Genomic DNA, 14,208 nt, shown 5'->3' with positions numbered 1-14,208 from the left:
CACAATGAGATACCATCTCACACCTGTTAGAATAGCTATAATCAACAGGACAAGTAATAACAAATGTTGGAGAGGATGTAGAGAAAAAGGAATCCTCATACACTGCTGGTGGGTCTGCAAATTGGTACAGCCACTATGGAAAACAGTATGGAGGTGCCTCGAAAAACTAAGAATTGATCTACCATATGATCCAGCAATCCCTCTACTGGGTATTTACCCTAAAGACTTGAAAACCCATATCTGAAAAGGTATTTGCACACTGATCATCATAGCAGCACTATTCACAGTGGCCAGGACATGGAAGCAACCAAAGTGTCCTACGATAGATGAATGGCTAAAGAAGCTGTGGCACATATATACAATGGAATATTACTCAGCCATAAGAAGAGATGAAATATTGCCATTTGCAACAACATGGATGGACCTCGAGATCATCATGCTAAGCGAAATAAGCCAGACAGAAAAAGTTGAAAATCACATGATATCACTTATATGTGGGATACAAACCTAAAAGCAACAAATGAACAGGACAAACAGAGACTCATGGACATGGACTATAGACTAGTGGTTACCAAAGTGTGGAGGTAGGGGAGGAGGAGGAGGTAGACAGGGTAAAGGGGGTCAAGTATAGGGGGGTTGGAGGAGGGTGAAGTGGGGAAAGGGCATCAAACATATGGTAGCCGAAGGAAACCAGACTTCGGGTGGTAAACACACAATAGAATATATAGCTGTCAAATTATAACGTACTGAAAATTGTATAATTGTATTAACCAATGTTACCCAAAAAAACTTAATAGAAAAATTAAAAAAATAAACTCACTGGTATATCATAGTTCTTTAATAAATAGTATTTATCATTGTCCAGAAATCTCCCTCTTGCCAGCATCTGGGTTTAAAAAGGCAATGAAGGTGGGAAAGACACCTCTTGTCTGAGACAGCAACTCCAGGATAGGAGATGTCCTCCCCACTCTGCTCTTTCTCTACTAATGTCCCCCTCAATGAGGCTTTCCTAATGTTTTGCCTCCTTGGTGGGTGCAGCATCAACCCCCAGCCCCAGTTGCTCCTGTTTGCTGTTGTCTGCTAGCAAATCAATACCTTGCTGACACATGTTCTGATTCAAGAGCAGGTTTGCCTCTCCCCTCATCCTGTCACCATGCTGTGATTGCTGAGAGCCATGATCTGCCTCTCCATCTCTGTGCATCCCTAACCTAGCCAGGGTCTGGCAGGGAGCAGTTAAGGTTTGAAGGATACAGGAATAAAGGACCAGCAGCTTCAATAACAAGGTAAAACCTGTTCAAATACCTGCTCCCCTGGTATTCCTCCCTAGAAACTTCCCTGTCACATACAAAGTTATTTTGTCTCTCTGGGCACAAAGGCCCATGGGCCAAGCCACCAAGAACTTGGCACAGATGATAATCTGAAACCTGTTAAAGTTTTTTTTACTGCTCAAAAATGAACACAAATAAAAGAGTATGAGAACAGGGCCTATGCTAACCTTAATTTCCCTGGGGAAAAAAAAATATGTCATCAACAATTCTTCACAAAGCAGAACAAAGGAGAGAGCCCTAGGCTCAGAAGGCCAGGGGTGAAGCCCTGGCTCCTGCTGTATCTACCCATGTGACTGCCAACCTGTCACTAAACCTCAGAGCCTCAGGTCTAAATTGCAAACACCAGGTTGAGGACTGAGGAAAATAGACTGCAAACAGTTGTGAAGGTCCAGGTTTGAATCAAAGTCCTTACTTTGCAGGGGCATTTCTGCAACATGCATAACTCACAATATGCACAAAGAGAAGTTTCCAACGTATCCTCATAGGAAAATCCAAGGACACATTGCGTCGCTCAGCATTGTGTGATGCGTGAAGCCCTGACCCCCAATGGACAGTATTTGGGGATAGAATGGTACTTTTGAGAGGTAATTAGGTTAGGCGAAGTCATGAGGGTGAAGCCTCCATCATGGGATTAGTGCTCTTATAAGAAGAGACAGCAGAAAGCTCGCTATTCCCAATATGAGGACATAGAGAGAAGGTAGCTGTCTATCAGCCAGGAAGAAGGCTCTCACCAGAACCTAATCAGTCTGGCACTTGGATCTCAGATTTCTGTCCACCAGAACTGCATGAAAATAAACATCTATTATTTAAGCCATCCAGTCTATGATATTTTGTTATAGCAGCCTAAACTGATTAATACAAGTAAGAAATGATTTCAGTTTCACCTTATTATGAATTCATCGACTTTTCTATAACATTCAAATGTATTTAAAAGCATTAAAAAATGTAATTCTCTTTAAAAAATAGCTAAGAGAAAAAACAAAACAGCTATTTTTCTATGTAATAGCTGAGTTGTCTAATCTCATGCCACTTGCCACATTTGGTTATTGAGCACTTGAAATATGGCTAGTCCAAAAGAGAATATAAAAGTTATAATTTTAATATTGATTGCATGTTGAAATACTAATATTTTGAATCCATTGGGTCAAATAAAACGTATTACTGGGATTAATGTCACCTGGTTTTCCCTTGTTTAATGTGGCTATGGGAAAATATAAAATTACATATTTGGCTCATATTTGTGGCTCACATTCTATTTCTATTGGACAACACTGGTCAAGAATCTGAAGCATAGACAAAGCATGGGCTTTTGAGTCAACAGCTTTGCATTCCAATCCAAACTCTTCTGGTACCAACTTTGTGGATATGGGCAAATGGTTGAACCTCTGTGACCCTTGGTCTTTCCACAGTGAGATGGAGATAAAACTGTATATTTAGAGTGTTGTGGTGAGGGCTAAGTGGAAGCAGATCCATAGAATGCCTAGCAGTTTGTTACCTAGTAGAAACTCAATAAATGTTCGCTTCCAACCCCATAGTTGCAGGAAGAGAAAACCACGCTGTCAACGCTGTTGATCAGCACCAGCTGTAGGGCTGGCAGACTTGGCAAGGCTGGAGCTCTAAGCAAGCGCTGTGAGCGAGAGGACATTAACCCACACAGAGAAAGACCTGTGTTATGCTGCATGGAAAGCTGAGAGGTGTTTTGTTTGTTTGTTTTTTGTTTTTCTTTTGGGGGGGGTGTCTTTATTTAAATTTATTTGCTTGTGTTTCTTTAAAGCTTGCTCTACAGCATGGAATGTGTTTTTGATAAGTAGAGAATTGTGATGGATCAATACTGGTGCTGTGTGTGTTATAAAGAAGTCACAGCTGCACAAAGCACGTTCTATTTCTGTCCTCCCATCCTACACATACAGTTGGAAGCTCTGTGTAGGTTTTCTCTTCTCTGAGTTCACAGGCATCACTCTGCCTAGCAGCAGTTCCAGGAACTACACATTACGACACTCATAGAGACTTGTCAGAGAGAACCAGTCTCACAGAGCCAACCTTCTAAATATAATTGAGATGAAATACAATTGAGAGAAATTGAATATATGTTGTGGAGAGAAGGGTCTTATCTTAGTTTAGTTGCTCAGACATTCATAATAAAGGCCTGGGAGGTTTCACTGACTACAAGCTGGGTCTAAGACCATGGTGGGCTATGACTTCCCACACTGCTCAGTGCAGCACCTAGAGTCTGGAGGCACAGTGTATCTGAACACATATACCAACAGCTCCCATGTGTGTGGGTTTATCTGAAGAATTGTTTACTTCTTCATACCACATTCTAAGAAGAAAATTGAAAAGCGAAGCTTGTCCTAAGGAACATAAGCAGGTAGGAACCAGGTTGCATGGAAACAATTGGAGTGACGTTGTCTAAAAAGAGGATACCTGGGAAGTCTTCAAATCTTGGAATCACTGCACATGAAGAAAGTTGTAGCCTTGTTTTGCTGGTTCCTTTGGGTGAAAGAGTGGCCAATAGGTAGACTCTCCTGGAGAGAGATGATTTACTCCCATAAGGAAAAATGTGTTTATTTACCTATACTTGCCATTATTCCTAAAAAAATAAATTAATTAATTAAAATAAATGAAAGAAACAGAGTGGTGCCTCAATGCAACAAGCTGTTTTGTTAGGTTATGGACTCTGTGTCCCTGGAAACATCCTAGTAGTTGTCATGTGTACTTCCGAGTGGAGGTCTTTGTTGAGTGAGAACCTCCAACTGGGTCTTGGAAGTACAGACACCACTCCTGACAGCAGTTGAGGTGTTCCCAGGAAGCTTAGAGAGCCTGCCTGTACCTGCTCTTCAGTACCATTGGTGTTGGGGCCTACCTCAGTTACACATGCATGTTTGTGAAGCTGGAAAGTTGGTTTGGAAACTTCTTCTCTCCTTTAGCAAAGTTCACTTTCCCTGTTCCTTCCCAGGCCCCAGTAACCTTGGGCTCTTGGCCTTACCATCAGACTAAAAGGAACTCCCAAATTGGCCTTCTCTCCAGTGGCCAAAAGCAAAGGAAAATTAAAAGCAAAAGTGGAAAATGTAGCATCTGATGTGGAAGGAGGAAGGGTAAGGCAGGTTAGAAGAAGAATCTCTGATGCCCCCAGTGGCCCTGGGCTGGAGCAGAGCCCCTGAGCTGAACAACACCTTAGTGCCTTCTCTGGCCTGGATATTGTTTTTGCCAGCTCTGCCTGGCCTCTGGACTGAGTGAGCTCTAGGGATGGGCTTCTGTTTGGGCAGGGTGGGAGGTGCTTTCAGTGTTTTTAAGTTGCAGTTGCCTTTAGGGAATGGGAAAACATGAGTCAGACACAATTCTTTGAACTAAGACCCCTGGCCTGAACTTTGAAGAGACAGGAAGGCGCTCTGGTTAGTCACTCTATTTCTGTAAGGCCATGCTGGGGAGCAAAGCCTGCTCACGTATGTTGGCACTATAGGTATTTCCATGGGTGGGTATCAGCACTCAGGAGCAACAGCTTCTGGTGGAATTACCTAAGGCTATCAAAGCACCCTAGCCTGGAATGCTCTTCAAGGCTTCGAAGACCATTGCTGCCCATGGCTCTGGATAAGAGAGAGGAGTGGAAGGAAAGGAGCAGGGAAATAGGCTCACAGAGTACCTTGTGGTCAGACTCAGGCCAATCTGCTGGTCTAGGACTAGTAGACAAGGGTTTTGTGAGCAGAGGACTGACTCACTGCTCCTTCTGGGCACATGAAAGATGGAATTCTAAGATCGGCCTTTCGCATAAGAGATCAAGAATATAAAGAGTGTTCAGACTCTTTGGTGTAACAGTTCCACTCTGGGAACTGATCCTGAATAATTGATCCCAAATTTAAAAATTAAACAACCAAAAGATGATCATTGTACTATTATTTATAACAGCCAAAGTCAAAATGGACTAATTAACCAACAATAGGGAATTGGCTAATTAATCTATTGCATGTCCTCAGCTACTACTTATGATATTCAGGAAAAAATTATAATCACATAGGAACATGTTTATGTCTTTCAGTAAAAAATATAAAATCATGATATAAAAGTGTACAATTGTATAACCATAGCTATGTAAAAGGACAAAAATATACACAGAAAAAGCCAAGAATGGACTACCAAAATTGTAGTTAATACTGTGTGATAGGAATGAGGACTATATTTTATTTTATTTTTGGCATTCAGTATTGGGTATAAACTGCCTTTGATAACTGAATATATTTGATAATTACTTGGATGTTTTACAAAGTAACTTCAGGCTTAAAGCAAATCAGCAGCCCTTCCATGCCTCCGTAAGTGGCCCCATCGGTGGTAATAGAAGAGAAACTTTCAATGCAGGAAGCTTCTATGTTAATTGGACTTGATGGAATTTGAAGACATACAATCCATAGAAAGTTGCCTGAAGATGAAGGTGCTGGTTCCATTATGCAGCCATTGGTCAGAGCTTCACCCTGCCCTTCCCCACAGGAGTTCCTACAAGCCCCCAGAGAAACCTGACTGTCCTCTAGGGGAAAGGCTTAGTCCCCCATGGAGTTACAGCAGTGGGGATGTTTATCTTCCTGGGTGCCCCCTGACAGAAGCCATGAATGGATGGCCCCAGGGAGTCGATTAGCCATGTGTTCTTAGTCCCCTGACTCCCTGACTCTGAACTCTGTCTCTTCTTCCTACAGAATGAAAGAGTTTCTCACTACTCCCATGAGTCTAGCCCCAGAATAGAAAGACACAATTGCCACATGTGTTCCATTTACCAACCTCAGAGACCCTCTGGACTGACCTACGTCATGCCAGAAGAGTGATGAGATGACTCACAGTTGGCAGGACTTGGCACATGTCTTGGTGTTTCTTCATTACCACTGTTGTTTTCCTGTTGTCCATCAAATAAGATGTTTTTGTTCTTCAATTGGGTGTACTTCTGGACTCTACAGACTTGTGCAAAAATAGTATTGTAGTCTCCAAAGAATATCTATCTGTCTCTTTAAGGGATTAAGCGAAATGATAAACTACAAAAATGTCATACTGATCAACAGGAAAACTCAAGTGTATCCAAATAGAACAGCTGAAGACTTTGAGAGAGGCAGGGATCACTTGGGCCCAAGGTCATTAAAATTGTGTTGGTGAGGGCTCTAGGTGCTGTGCCCTTGCTTCTCTTACAGGTGAGAAATAGGCCAGGATGGGGAAGTGGCTAGCCCAAATTACTGACAGAACCAGGACAAGGTCTAAGATGCATCTTACCATTGGCATCCTGGCCTAAGAACCACTTCTCCTATGAATGCAGTCAAACAGAAAAATGACCCAGGGAATACAGATGTTTGAAATGCTTTATATCACTTCTTCTGGAGAGTGGAGTCTTTCTAGAATCCCTGGGCTCTCCAGAGCTCAAAGAACTTCTATTTTTTACCTGCGAGCTTTGTCATCAGTTGCCAGCCAGTGGGCTACCTACACCCATCCCCTACCACTCCATGACACTTAAAGGAAAAAAGCTCCTTGTTCCTCCCTCCTGTCCTCCATGATGTTCAGACCAGTGGGTTTCCACATGGAAGGAAGCCCACCTTCTGCCTGAAATTGCCTGATGACCCCAGAATTTAGATTTTGGGTCTGATCTGCCTCTGCCTCTGTGCAAGGGGTTGGAACAGCTGGAGAGACCCTGCCTGGATGAAACCTCAACAGACTCTGCCCTACTGTGGACACTCAGGTGGATTACAGTGAAATGACTGAGCCATATAACTAATCTCCCTGTGATGGTGCTGAGAATCCCAGGTTACATGTACCTTGGGGAGGGGAAGCAGCAGAGAGTGAGCACCTGCCATGTATGAACATCTCCCTTTTATTACTGGGGAAACTGAGGCTCAAAAATGTTGAGAGACTTGGTCAAACTTACCTAGTCAGCATGTGATGGGGCCAGGACCCAAATTTAAGAGTAATTATCTTCAAGTCCCATCCTGCCTCCCTTGGCTGGCTATTTCCAGGAGCCTGTTTGAGGCCCAGAGAAATGGTGGGGTGTCGACTTCAATGAAACATAGTGAGTAGAAGTGGCATTGTATCCACTTCTTCCCCCAAATTCCAGTAAAATGGCCAAAAAGAATTAAAGTTATAAACCTTTATAAACCTTTCTTTATAAAAGAAAAAATAAAAAGAGAGATGGCAGTAGATTAGAGATGTTAATCGAATTTTGGGAAGTTAGAAAAGTGAAAGTTAAGCTTATAATTAGGAAGACAATAAGAAGTCATGATTTATCCCAATAAAAAACTGTGAAGGCTCTCAAATTGGAGGTCTCAGGAGCTGTGAAATTGTGGTTGAGGAGTGACTGAACACAGAGGGTTTGTGAAAACTCTGAATAAAGAAGTTTATATTCTTCCATCCTCTCCCCACCCAGCACAGCCAGTTGTGTTCCCTCTCAGAACCCTCAGAAAACATACAATGTCCTTTCTGGATAAACTAGAGAGAAGCAGCTCTGAATTCAGGGACAGCAGTTACTGCTAAGGACTCAGGTGAGGCACCTTCCTGAAAAGGGAGATGTGGTGAACTTGTGGAGAGGAACCTTAATATCCTCGTCCGCTTCTCCCCCTCCATTTCTTCAGCCTTGGCAGCCACACCTACCCCTCCCCAGAGAGAAGATGAAAGAGTTTCTGATATGCCCATGAAAAATATGAATTGATGTTTTGGGTCCCCCAATGAAATGGTCAGATCCCCACATGATCACACTACTTGGAAGGCCCTCTGCTGACCAACCCCAGCCCTCACACACACACACCTTGCCGTTGGCCTGGAACACTTTTCCTCCTTTTCCTGTATTGCTTTCACTACCTCTTCTGGGAAGTAGGTCTCAGAATTTCCAATTAATTTTGATGTCTCAGTCTGGATTTTAACTTTATATTTTGTTTTGACTTTAGAAAGACAAATTTTAGTTAATCAAACACCTCAGTTCAAGCACACTGGCATCATTGGTCCCTGTAAGCTCCTCTTTTATTTCAGCTTGTTTTCCCCTCTATCCTCAATCTACAGTCCAATACTTCCAGAAGCAGCCATTCTGGTGTATTTAGTAAGTTTCACCAGGTCTCATTAGGTGTCTCTTCCACAGAAAGAACTTTGACCACCCTGCCATTGTCACATTCTCCCAGATGGCCCTGCTTCTTGCTTTCCTGGAACCCATTCTACTGGAAATGATCTTGTACTTTGTCTGCTTACTAGAACACAAGCTCACAGGGGTGGTGGTGGGGGCCTGCTGCTTGTCCCCTGAGATCCCAGGGTCTAGAATAGGCACAAGTGCAGATTGGAGGAAGCTGGCTAAATGGACCAATGACACCTTCCTGCTCCAAAATACTTGTGGCCCTAAAGCTCCATTCAACATCAGATCCCCAGTAGGCTATTCTCTGACTTCCCAAGAAGATACAGCAAGAAGACCCCCTCAACCAGGGGCCTGCCCACACTATATCCTCCATCCTCTCAGCCTGCCTCAGCCCAGTCCTTTCATGAACAAAGGGAAACAAACATCTCAGGAGGGGAAAGCGTGCTGAGGAGCTGATACCTCTTATCTGTAGCTGAGCCTTGGAGTGCAGCACCCAGTGTGGACCTGCTGGGATAGCCTGGTGGCCTCTGCCCTTAGGAGAGGCCCAATCGGGAGCATAGAACCAATCAGTAGCTATTCTCAGGTCTTATGAGACACAAATCTGCCTGGCCTAACTATAAAATCCTAACTAGGCACATAAAACCTGCTTGCCAGCCCACAGATGCCTCTGTTGGCTCCAGAAAGGCACTGACAGGCTACCCATGAGAGGTGGTGAAAGTCTTGGATGCAGAAGCACCAGGGTCCCCTGATGACAGGAGCCGTGGCAAGGCTATGGTGGCCCATTTGAAGGACACTACCTGGCTGCCCTCTCATTCTGAGATAGAAAAGATTTGGCATCATGAGAGGGATTTAAAAAGTGATGTTTAAATTTCAGGATGCACCAGAAGCAGAAACCGTGCTTGAGTTGAAGGTCATTCAAGTTCATGCAGTCAGGATACAAGCAAACAGGCAGAGGCTAGTCCTCCATACTGGCTGTGGACAGCCACTCTCCCCACCTGATTCATGTACCAGGCTTCTGAGAACTACCTCCCCACTGAGAGCAGAGATATGTTTCAAGAATCTCAGCTCCTGCTAGGGCAGTAGGCTGGATGGCAAACCAGACCTGAGTCCTGCTTCATAAATTGCTTGGTTCACTGCCCTGTCTGCAGAGAGGACCCTAGCCCTATGCCTTGGATTCCTCTGAGCTGCCCTGCAACTCTACAACTCTACTTCAGTAGATGCTACATGCCTCTTTCTTCTCTCCCAATGTCCTAACTCAGTGGTCCTGGTGTCCGTGATTGTTTGAAAGATCTACAAGGCCCAGGGTATCTTTGCCTCCCACATACCTCCCCCTTGCACTTCCTGGGAAGACCATGCCTATTCCTCTCTCTCTGCCTCTATATACTCTGAGCCCTTGGCCTGGAACACCTTTCCTTCCTCTTTCCCTGTCCTGCTTCTTCCTTGACCTAGGTCACCACTTCTTCTGGGAAGTAGGTTCCTCCTGGACTTCTCTACCCAGGCTCATTTAGGGTCTCCCAGTGAGATTTCTACCATCGCATCTTGCCCCACACTACCCACACTATCCTCAACTTGTGCACTCCCCCCAAACACACACCTTGTTCTAAGTTTCTAGAAGCTGCCACACTCCCTATAGTGGGCACACCTGGTCTTTTTTTCTGCATTCCCAGAACTATACGTCACAGTGCTCAGCTCATTGTGGGCCCTTAAGAAACACTGTCAAATGGTCATTTAAGTGGAAAACTTTCCAAATCCCACTGGGCATGGGATTCCAAAGAGTATTGTGAGCCAAGATGGAGTAAGGGCAGGGCCAGTGTCTCCCTGAGTGTGGGATTGTCCCTGGGGTCTTAACACAGCAGCACATGGACTTATTTTCCACAGGACAGCCTGGGGAAGTCTGAAAACTGAAAATGAAGGTGTGTGAGGACATCAGTCCTTGTGAAAGGGCCACGATGGGAAAGAAAGAAACCAGAATTGATGATCCCTATAGCATTTACTGCAGTGTTTGTTTATCTAGGACTGAGAGATATAGGATTTTCAGTGCTAAAACCAAGAAGGTCCTGGGCCAATCAAGATGGTTAGTCGCCCTAGTCCTGGGATGAGCCTAAAAGAGTAAATGTTATCTTAATTGTTTTACTACTCTTCATAAGTGCCCTGTGAGGTAAGTTCATTATTATCTGCATTTTACAGAAGAGGAAACAGAATTTGCCAAAGTCGCACTTGCTCCAGGATGAAGGCAGGGGACAGATCCTTGTCCACAGATGCCAATGTGGTCTTTTACAGTGGGTCATGGTGCTTCCCCAGAAGCTGGGAATTTAAATAGTGCACACTGAAGTCTAAGCTGAGACCAGATATAAATGGAAGATGGAGAAAGAAAGGCAGTCAGTCAGACCAAATAGGCAGGCCCAAGAGGAAACTGCAGATAGGTAGTTTGACCCCAAAAGTGAGCTGACCCCAGAGGTGAGCCAAGTATGGGGACCTCAGGCAGCTAGGAAGACAGACAGAGGGCTGGGTCTCTTCCAGGGTTTTTAAATTGTGAGGGAGCTCAGCCATCAGCCTGAATCCACAGCGCTGCTTGCCTGGGCCAGAATAGATGTCCAGTCAGCAATGGGCTGTGCTGGGTCCATAGGTGGGGATGGGTGGAGGCCTCTACCATTAGGATCAGAGCAGGAAGGTCATAGCACAGCTTTGTCCATGATTAGATCTGACTGGACATGAGCCTGCCAATGCTCCCTAGAGTCTATTCAAGGCAGGAAGTAGGATGGAGAAGGGCCATGGGGAAAGGAAAAAGAAACCAAGTAGGTTCTAGGAGGCAAAGTTTTTGAGTCCCTCTGGATTGAAGAATAGGAACTGAGAGATACACACTACATCCTGGAGTGTATTTACAAAGGTGGCAGAGGGGTCAGGGACTGACTAAAATCTCAATAGAAAACAACAGATAATGGGGCAAGATAAGTGGAAAAAAATTTTTTAACTCATGCTGTAGTAATAATCAAGACTCATTTCACAAAAATGATTCACAATGTACATTGATCATTTTTACATACTCCGAAGAGTACACTCTTTATCTGAAAAATGGCGCATCTCTCCACCACCAGAAACTAGTCAGATAACCTCTCTCACAGGCCTCCCTCAGGGCTATCTCAGAGTCAGGCATCTGAGTTGAGCCAGGCCAACCAAAGTTCTCGACTAGGAGTCTCAACCTGGATTAAGAGGGAGTCATGCCTTGCCGCATAGGCTAGAAGCTATGGAGGAGACAGCCCAGAGCTGCTGGAACCTCTGTCCTCCACTCCATCTCCTCCACTATTCTGGCATAGGAGGGTATGAAGCTGATAGCTATCGATTTAAAAAGAGGTTTTATGGAAAGTAACATCACAGGATGATCTGATCATAAATTCCTAACTGGGCAGGTCATGGTGGGTAGTAACACCACAGGAATATAACTTCTTTAGTAAAAGGTTTATCTTTGCCTTAAGCAAGTCCTGTCCATTGTTTCCGTGCATCTAGATTAATACTCCTTTAAAATAAGCTGTAACCACCCTCTAGAGGGCACATAATCTTGCTAACTATCCTCTAAATCCAATTCCTGCCTTGCTTCTCCTACCTTCGTGTAATCTTCCTTAAATTCCCTCCTTAATTTCAAATGCATAAAAGAAGATGGAAAGCTGTTATTTTCTAGAGCATCTGAGATCTCGCTCCCCAGCATACATCATCAGTTTGGCTCAAATAAACTCTTATAAAAACTCTCTACAGGTTTGGACATTTCTTACATAGACATACCAGAGGTAAAAAGAAAATATCCACACTAGAAGCTAACAAACTGCAGCCTGCGGGTCAAATCCCATCCACCACCTATTTTTGTAAATAAAATTTTATTGGTGCACAGCAATGCCCATTTGTTTACGTATTGTCTATAGTTGCTTTCACAGGAAGAGTTGAGATTGGGTTACAAAGCCTAAAATGTTTACTACCTAACCCTTTATTAAAAAATAAAAATTGGCTGCCCTTTGTCTACACGGTAACCAGAATGTTAATAGGGTCTCTCAGCGCCAAGCTGATCAAGAAAGGAAGGATCGATGGTGAGACACCCAGTTGGAAGAATGCAGAAGAGGCAGACATGAGAATGAAATGGCAGGCACCAACTTTATTGTGCGGAGCGCAGTTCTATTGGGGGAAGTGCAGTCTATTGCACGGGGCGCGCGGTATTGCACGCACTTTTTCTGCTCCCCTTTCTGTTTTCCCCTTCTGCCCTCCAGGGGACCACATGGGCTTTTTTTTATATATGTCAGAGAACAAAAGTGGCATTCAGCCACACATGTGTGATACAATAAACTGAATTATGTTTACATATTTTAGGCTCAGGCGCCCTACTACACTAATGTAACATTCTAAATATGAGGTCCTATTCCTAGCTGTGGGCCTGGATCACAGCCAGACCTTGGACCAGCTAGACCTTGGATTTGGCCAGGCCTGTTGCCCACAGAATCACCTTATATATTGGTCTTATTTTTTACAATAGCCAAGTTGTAATTATATAATCAGTTACCATTAAAGCTGTTATAATTTTGAAGAGGAAGGAAGGAAGGAAAAAAGAGAAGGAGGAGGTTGGGAGAAAGGGAGTGGAGAGAGGTGGCACTATCAATGCTAAAGTTCTTAGGTGGAGTTTTCCCAAAGGTTGGCTGCACCTTACCTTCTGGCAAGTTGGTTATCTGGGCCAGTCAATCTCTACTTCTCAATGGTGGATTAGCAAATTCTAGAACTAGAGGAAACTACCAAGGTGCTCAGAGCTGACCATTTCTAGCTCATTACTTTTCTTCTCTCCTGCCTTGTGATTAGGGGCTTAAAACGAAAGTAAGAGGCAAACAGGGGCAAGGAGCTGCAAGAGATCTGAGAAGCATCACCCCCACACCACAGGATCCTCATGTTCCTGGAGCAGATCCCCCTTTGCTCCTCGAGCTCCTCGAAGGGACACTCATCAGCCATGGTCTCCCCAGGAGCTGCCATTGTATGGGGGATGGGGCACAGGCAGAAATACCTCTACACAGGGCTCTCTGGAACTGAAGAGGAATTTTCCACTCAAATGGCTAACATTGTAATCAGCTCTTTGTTCTGCTTCTGTAGACATGCTTGCTGCATAGGCCGAAGGGAAGAGTGATCTTGAAATCAACTAAAGACTCACCCTCCCCTTTGATTGTTCTGTCTAGATAACAGATGTATTGCCTTTGCTTGTTAAGCCCTATAAAAGTAAGGTTACTCCTGAGCTCGGGGCCCAGATCTTCATAGCGCTAGCTCTTTTGGGACCGCCAGCGCAATAAACCTGAGTTCTACAACTCTCCGAGTGGTGCTTGGTTTCTTGCCAGTCTTGTTTCTGCAACAGAACAAGTCTCATTCCTAGTGTAAAAAGGATTTCTGAGCATGTGAGGTTGAGAGGGCTTTGGGGACAAAATGGAACTTGACCCTGAAACTTGAAGAGTGAGACCTGGAAAAAGGTTGGATTGGTGGGTGTGAGATAAGAGGACATTTCAGGCTAAGAGAACAACTGAGAGAAGATCTGTGCTTGAGAGAATGAAGATCATAATTAGGAAGTGAGAAGCCAACAAAAGAGTGAGGAGGAAGCGGGGTAGTGGTGGATAAGGCTAACTTGTGAAGACCTTCCATGTGCATTATGCCAACAGCTAGAGAAGACAGTAATATATATTTTTTCTTTTTAAATAAATTTTATATACTCTAAATCCCCGTGACTGTTTTGTAACTACTAATTTGTACTTCTTCATCTCTTCTATCTCCATACCAGTAATGCCTTAT

Source organism: Pteropus vampyrus, unplaced genomic scaffold (genome assembly GCF_000151845.1).
Source record: "Pteropus vampyrus isolate Shadow unplaced genomic scaffold, Pvam_2.0 Scaffold20, whole genome shotgun sequence".
Lineage (NCBI taxonomy): Eukaryota > Metazoa > Chordata > Mammalia > Chiroptera > Pteropodidae > Pteropus > Pteropus vampyrus.
This window is presented reverse-complemented; position numbering follows the sequence as displayed.